A 7677-nucleotide genomic window follows, 5' to 3' on the forward strand; every position below is an offset into this window, starting at 1 on the left:
AAAAGATGCAGAGTTGATAATGAAAGTGCAACTTATTTGTGGCACTGTCGTTTAGGTCATATCGGTGTAAAGCGCATGAAGAAACTCCATACTGATGGACTTTTGGAACCACTTGATTATGAATCACTTGGTACTTGCGAACCGTGCCTCATGGGCAAGATGACTAAAACACCGTTCTCCGGTACTATGGAGAGAGCAACAGATTTGTTGGAAATCATACATACCGATGTATGTGGTCCGATGAATATTGAGGCTCGTGGCTGATATCGTTATTTTCTCACCTTCACAGATGATTTGAGCAGATATGGATATATCTACTTAATGAAACATAAGTCTGAAACATTTGAAAAGTTCAAAGAATTTCAGAGTGAAGTTGAAAATCATCGTAACAAGAAAATAAAGTTTCTACGATCTGATCGTGGAGGAGAATATTTGAGTTACGAGTTTGGTGTACATTTGAAAAACTGTGGAATAGTTTCGCAACTCACGCCACCCGGAACACCACAACGTAATGGTGTGTCCGAACGTCGTAATCGTACTTTACTAGATATGGTGCGATCTATGATGTCTCTTACTGATTTACCGCTATCATTTTGGGGATACGCTCTAGAGACGGCCGCATTCACGTTAAATAGGACACCATCAAAATCCATTGAGACGACGCCTTATGAACTATGGTTTAGCAAGAAACCAAAGTTGTCGTTTCTTAAAGTTTGGGGCTGCGATGCTTATGTGAAAAAGCTTCAACCTGATAAGCTCGAACCCAAATCGGAGAAATGTGTCTTCATAGGATATCCAAAGGAAACTATTGGATACACCTTCTATCACAGATCCGAAGGCAAGACTTTTGTTGCTAAATTCGGAAACTTTCTTGAGAAGGAGTTTCTCTCGAAAGAAGTGAGTGGGAGGAAAGTAGAACTTGACGAGGTAACTGTACCTGCTCCCTTATTGGAAAGTAGTACATCACAGAAAACTGTTTCTGCGACACTTACACCAATAAGTGAGGAAGTTAATGATAATGATCATGAAACTTCAGAACAAGATACTACTGAACCTCGTAGATCAACCAGAGTAAGATCCGCACCAGAGTGGTACGGTAATCCTGTTCTGGAAGTCATGCTACTAGATCATGATGAACCTACGAACTATGAAGAAGCGATGGTGAGCCCAGATTCCGCAAAGTGGCTTGAAGCCATGAAATCTGAGATGGGATCCATGTATGAGAACAAAGTATGGACTTTGGTTGACTTGCCCGATGATCGACAAGCAATTGAGAATAAATGGATCTTTAAGAAGAAGACTGACGCTGATGGTAATGTTACTGTCTACAAAGCTCGACTTGTCGCAAAAGGTTTTCGACAAGTTCAAGGGATTGACTACGATGAGACCTTCTCACCCGTAGCGATGCTTAAGTCCGTCCGAATCATGTTAGCGATTGCCGCATTTTATGATTATGAAATTTGGCAGATGGATGTCAAAACTGCATTCCTGAATGGATTTCTGGAAGAAGAGTTGTATATGATGCAACCGGAAGGTTTTGTCGATCCAAAGGGAGCTAACAAAGTGTGCAAGCTCCAGCGATCCATTTATGGACTGGTGCAAGCCTCTCGGAGTTGGAATAAACGCTTTGATAGTGTGATCAAAGCATTTGGTTTTATACAGACTTTCGGAGAAGCCTGTATTTACAAGAAAGTGAGTGGGAGCTCTGTAGCATTTCTAATATTATATGTGGATGACATATTGCTGATTGGAAATGATATAGAATTTCTAGATAGCATAAAGGGATACTTGAATAAAAGTTTTTCAATGAAAGACCTCGGTGAAGCTGCTTACATATTAGGCATTAAGATCTATAGAGATAGATCAAGACGCTTGATTAGACTTTCACAAAGCACATACCTTGACAAGATTTTGAAGAAATTCAAAATGGATCAAGCAAAGAAAGGATTCTTGCCTGTGTTACAAGGTGTGAAGTTGAGTAAGACTCAATGCCAGACCACTGCAGAAGATAGAGAGAATATGAAAGATGTTCCCTATGCATCAGCCATAGGATCTATCATGTATGCAATGTTGTGTACCAGACCTGATGTGTGCCTTGCTATAAGTCTAGCAGGGAGGTACCAAAGTAATCCAGGAGTGGATCACTGGACAGCGGTCAAGAACATCCTGAAATACCTGAAAAGGACTAAGGATATGTTTCTCGTATATGGAGGTGACAAAGAGCTCACCGTAAAAGGTTACGTTGATGCAAGCTTTGACACTGATCCGGACGATTCTAAATCGCAAACCGGATACGTGTTTACATTAAACGGTGGAGCTGTCAGTTGGTGCAGTTCTAAACAAAGCGTCGTAGCGGGATCTACATGTGAAGCGGAGTACATAGCTGCTTCGGAAGCAGCGAACGAAGGAGTCTGGATGAAGGAGTTCATATCCGATCTAGGTGTCATACCTAGTGCATCGGGTCCAATGAAAATCTTTTGTGACAATACTGGTGCAATTGCCTTGGCAAAGGAATCCAGATTTCACAAAAGGACCAAACACATCAAGAGACGCTTCAATTCCATCCGGGATCTAGTCCAGGTGGGAGACATAGATATTTGCAAGATACATACGGATCTGAACGTTGCAGACCCGTTGACTAAGCCTCTTCCACGAGCAAAACATGATCAGCACCAAGGCTCCATGGGTGTTAGAATCATTACAGTGTAATCTAGATTATTGACTCTAGTGCAAGTGGGAGACTGAAGGAAATATGCCCTAGAGGCAATAATAAAGTTATTATTTATTTCCTTATAATCATGATAAATGTTTATTATTCATGCTAGAATTGTATTAACCGGAAACATAATACATGTGTGAATACATAGACAAACAAAGTGTCACTAGTATGCCTCTACTTGACTAGCTCGTTAATCAAAGATGGTTATGTTTCCTAACCATGAACAATGAGTTGTTATTTGATTAACAAGGTCACATCATTAATTGAATGATCTGATTGACATGACCCATTCCATTAGCTTAGCACCCGATCGTTTAGTATGTTGCTATTGCTTTCTTCATGACTTATACATGTTCCTATGACTATGAGATTATGCAACTCACGTTTACCGGAGGAACACTTTGGGTACTACCAAACGTCACAACGTAACTGGGTGATTATAAAGGAGTACTACAGGTGTCTCCAATGATAGATGTTGGGTTGGCGTATTTCGAGATTAGGATTTGTCACTCCGATTGTCGGAGAGGTATCTCTGGGCCCTCTCGGTAATGCACATCACATAAGCCTTGCAAGCACTGCAACTAATATGTTAGTTGTGAGATTATGTATTACGGAACGAGTAAAGAGACTTGCCGGTAACGAGATTGAACTAGGTATTGGATACCGACGATCGAATCTTGGGCAAGTAACATACCGATGACAAAGGGAACAACGTATGTTGTTATGCGGTCTGACCGATAAAGATCTTCGTAGAATATGTAGGAGCCAATATGGGCATCCAGGTCCCGCTATTGGTTATTGACCGGAGACATGTCTCGGTCATGTCTACATTGTTCTCGAACCCGTAGGGTCCGCACGCTTAAGGTTACGATGACATTTATATTATGAGTTTATGCATTTTGATGTACCGAAGGTTGTTCGGAGTCCCGGATGTGATCACGGACATAACGAGGAGTCTCGAAATGGTCGAGACGTAAAGATTGATATATTGGAAGCCTATGTTTGGACATCGGAAGTGTTCCGGGTGAAATCGGGATTTTACCGGAGTACCGGGAGGGTTACCGGAACCCCCCGGGAGCCATATGGGCCTTCATGGGCCTTAGTGGAAAGGAGAAAGGGGCAGCCCAAGGTGGCTGCGCCACTTCCCCCTCCCCTAGTCCTATTAGGACTAGGAGAAGGTGGCCGGCCCCCCTCTCTCCCTTCCCCTCCAAGGAATCCTAGTTGGACTAGGATTGGGGGGAGGAATCCTACTCCCAGAGGGAGTAGGACTCTCCTGCGCCTCCCCTCCTTGGCCGGCCAGCCCTCCCCCTTGGCTCCTTTATATACGGAGGCAGGGGGCACCTCTAGACACACAAGTTGATCCACGTGATCTATTCCTTAGCCGTGTGCGGTGCCCCCTGCCACCATATACCTCGATAATACTGTAGCGGAGTTTAGGCGAAGCCCTGCTGCAGTAGTACATCAAGATCGTCACCACGCCGTCGTGCTGATGGAACTCTTCCCCGACACTTTGCTGGATCGGAGTCCGGGGATCGTCATCGAGCTGAACGTGTGCTCGAACTCGGAGGTGCCGTAGTTTCGGTGCTTGATCGATTGGATCGTGAAGACGTACGACTACTTCCTCTACGTCGTGTCAGCGCTTCCGCAGTCGGTCTGCGTTGGGTACGTAGACAACACTCTCCCCTCTCGTTGCTATGCATCACATGATCTTGCGTGTGCGCAGGAAATTTTTTGAAATTACTACGTTCCCCAACAAATTCAATGTGTGGACATGATGAATAATTTAACCGACGTATACTAGTACTGCTACTGTACTACTTACTAGTCGTATTTAGTGTCACAATTTATACATAGTTTTAACTAACAAATACACACTTGAAGCCTAACTGTATATATATATATATATATATATATATATATATATTATATATATGACGGATCTATTATAATAACACCCTTAAGAGTCTTATTCTGCACATCCCCACCTTATTCTGCTAACACCTCCTCCCCGTCCCGCACCTACAAACTAACCACACGAAAACACACGACCGAACGGCATGAAAAAAACCACCTACCATATCCTATCTTCTCAGGACCTCCCACCTCGTCCCCCTCCATCCACTCCGCTCGACCACCACCTCCAACCACTCCGCCGCACCATCTCCCTTCCCGTGACGCTGCACCACCTCCCTCCCCCACGCTGCCGGACCCCCTCCCTCCCCGCGGCGCCGCACCGCCTTTCACGCGCGCCATCCCACGCGTCGCCACCTCCCTGTGCCGTTGGACCACCTTCCCCCGCGCCGCCTAGCCACCATCTTCGTCCGCGCCGCTGCCCCACCTCCTTCCTCCGCGCCACCGTGGCGCCATGCCGACGACCTCCTACTACGTCGTCGCGCGGTGGCTCCTACCGCCGGATCTGGCACTCGCCATAACCTACCTCCCACCCTGCGTCGGCCCCTCCCTGCGACGCCGTCGGCCATGTGCCCCCGCCGCTGCCAGCGCCCTGGTCCTGCCTAAGACCGCCACTACTTCCTCCCCGACGTGGCCAGACCCCATCCTCTTCCCCAGATCTGGCAAAAGACGGGGCGACACTGGTGTTCATGATGGCCGCTGGCCCAAGAAGCTCGAGATGGATCCACCATCCTCTCTAGATCCACCGTGAAGCATGACCGACAGGTATGAAGGAGGTCCATTGGGGCCAAGGTTCTGGCGATAGCAGCTTGCAGTCTGGGCAAGCATGATACGCAGCTCGTAGGCGTGCGCGTCTGTCGTTCGGTGCCTTGTCGTCCTTCCTCTAGCGAGATCCTTCACCCCCTTGAGCACCTTCTGCAAAATCGAGTAGGTTCTTGGTCATCTTCATCTTGTGTCCGTCTTTCCTGTTGAATTTGGTTCTTGTGGTGGTGAATTCTGCACATTGGGGATCGAAGATGTTTAACTATTTTGCTCGTTGTTGACAGGTAGCCAATCTCCTATAGATTTGTGGGTGCCTCACTGCTGCATGCATGCATCCCGTTTCCTGCTCCTCTCCACCCTCCCTAGAGGGCATGTAGCTTGCCGGGTGCCGGCGTGTGTGTTTGCAGGTCCTACCGTCCTAGCAACCGATGGGTCACCCCTTTTCAGCGAGCACTGCGTGCAGTGCGGGCGAGCGTGGCATGCAGTGCGGGCGAGCGTGTCGTGCAGCTCGTCGGGCGTCTGGGCGACGAACCTCACTTGCAGCTCTCTCCTCCACTCCTTGTTGTTCGCGGGAAGCAGGGGAGAAGCGCACTGCACTAGGGGTGGCCGGTGTCATACGTTTTTAAGTAGTTAATCTTGTTATGTCTTTTTTAGTAGTCATCTTGTTGTATGTTTCAGTTTGACAATGTTAATGCATGCAACTCTTTGCTGCTTTGGATGCAGCTCGCAGGCATTTGTGTATACAGTAAAGCACTGAAACTTGTTCACTCATTAGCTATGGGGAGGTTCACTACAGCACTCACCACAGGATACTGTTCGGTTTTGTTGTTTGCAGGAGGTTTTCTTGTCTAGAGGGAATCGGCAGTACCCGGATTTTGCGTGTGACTGCAGCCCACAGTACAGGGACCTGCAGCTCCCTCTCCCTCTCGTGGAAGTACATCACGAGCAAAAAGGTGCCTGGAGGTGGGCGAGGTCCTGGCCTCCGAACTCCCTGCGCCTCCTCCCTTCTGCTGAAGTCGTTGGTCGCCGGCATGACGCTGGACCAGGCGACGAGGGCGCTGGATGGGTCGTGCAGCGGGGCAGGGCTTGCAGTCCGCAGTGTGCAATCCTGTAGCTCGGCCCTCGCATGCGTGCACTTCATGTTTTTTCCTTAATTTTTCCTAATTTTTTATTGCTATTGTACTACAACGACGGCGGGCAATACAACCGATGGTTGGAAATCCAGCGGCGGCGTACATGCTCGCAATTCGGTTGGTCGCGGCTTGCGGTTCGGCTGGTCGCAACTTTTGATGTTGGCTACGTGTACTGCATCCCTGCCCACAAGCATCACTAAAACGGAAGCTGCACCCCACGGGTGACAGTTGGCCAGTTGGGGGCATGGTGTTTGGCCATGGTGGCTGCTGACAGTGGTCAGAGGTAGTCCACCCGAACTCTATGTCCAAACAGACCGGATAATATTAATTTTCATTTTATGTCCTTTTTTGCAATTTATCCTGGTATATAGAAGTTCATTTCAGTGGTTTTGCTGTATACACCCGTGAGAAAAAAAACAATGAAGTTCGTTAGGTGGGCCTTAGAGGTTCACCCCATGAAAAAAATGCAGCTCAGTCTGTCCTAATAAATTTTGGTTTTTTTGAGAGGTTCGCTCCTCTGTCCTATGCAGTTCTTTTTGTTTTGAACAAAATAAACAAGCGGAAAAATGCAACTCCAAAAAAAAATAACATTGCAAGAAGTTCACTTCCTTTTATTTCTGCCTTGTGGTTCACTACTTTCTCCAACAGAAAAATGCAGCTCTCTAACATCGATCATGTAGTCCTCATGCAATTTTAAAAAGTTAGAAAAAGGAAAAAAATCATGTGGTTCATTTAGACTCGTGTTGCGCTTCACTTATCACCTGATGTGGTTCACTTGCCTCGTCTTTGAGGTCCACTCTCGTTCGTAAAAAAAGACGACAAAGCTCACAAAAACTCGTTTGAGAAAATGTACGTCCGACAACAGAAATCATGAAGTTCACTTGACTCTCTGATGCAGTGCGATTTTCGATTGAAGCGGTGCGGTTTTCTGTCGGATGAAGTTCACTCGTCGATTTGGGTGTCGCGAAAAACAGAGTGTCCTCATTTCACTAATTTTAAAACTGCTCTTAAACCGTAAGGAATTAGAGAGTGTTCTACATGAAAAAGTTGCGCCTCGTCGATATCTTTGCAACGGCATATCATTTGAGTCATTTCGACAACCGGTTTGTAAAAATTTCGCGAAAAACGACTGCTGTCACTCGTTGTCTGCCG

General features: G+C 46.7%; 1 long non-coding RNA gene across 1 annotated transcript; it reads left to right on the plus strand.

The window, feature by feature from the left end:
* Positions 1 to 4713: 4713 nt before the first annotated feature.
* Positions 4714 to 6864, plus strand: LOC147984396 (uncharacterized). Its single transcript, XR_015615974.1, has 2 exons — positions 4714 to 5557; positions 5677 to 6864. It is a non-coding gene; the product is annotated as an uncharacterized LOC147984396 (long non-coding RNA).
* The last annotated feature ends 813 nt before the right edge of the window (positions 6865 to 7677 follow it).

The sequence above is a fragment of the Triticum urartu genome, chromosome 2A (genome assembly GCF_056163025.1).
Source record: "Triticum urartu cultivar PI428250 chromosome 2A, HENAU_Tu73, whole genome shotgun sequence".
In the NCBI taxonomy this organism is placed as follows: domain Eukaryota; kingdom Viridiplantae; phylum Streptophyta; class Magnoliopsida; order Poales; family Poaceae; genus Triticum; species Triticum urartu.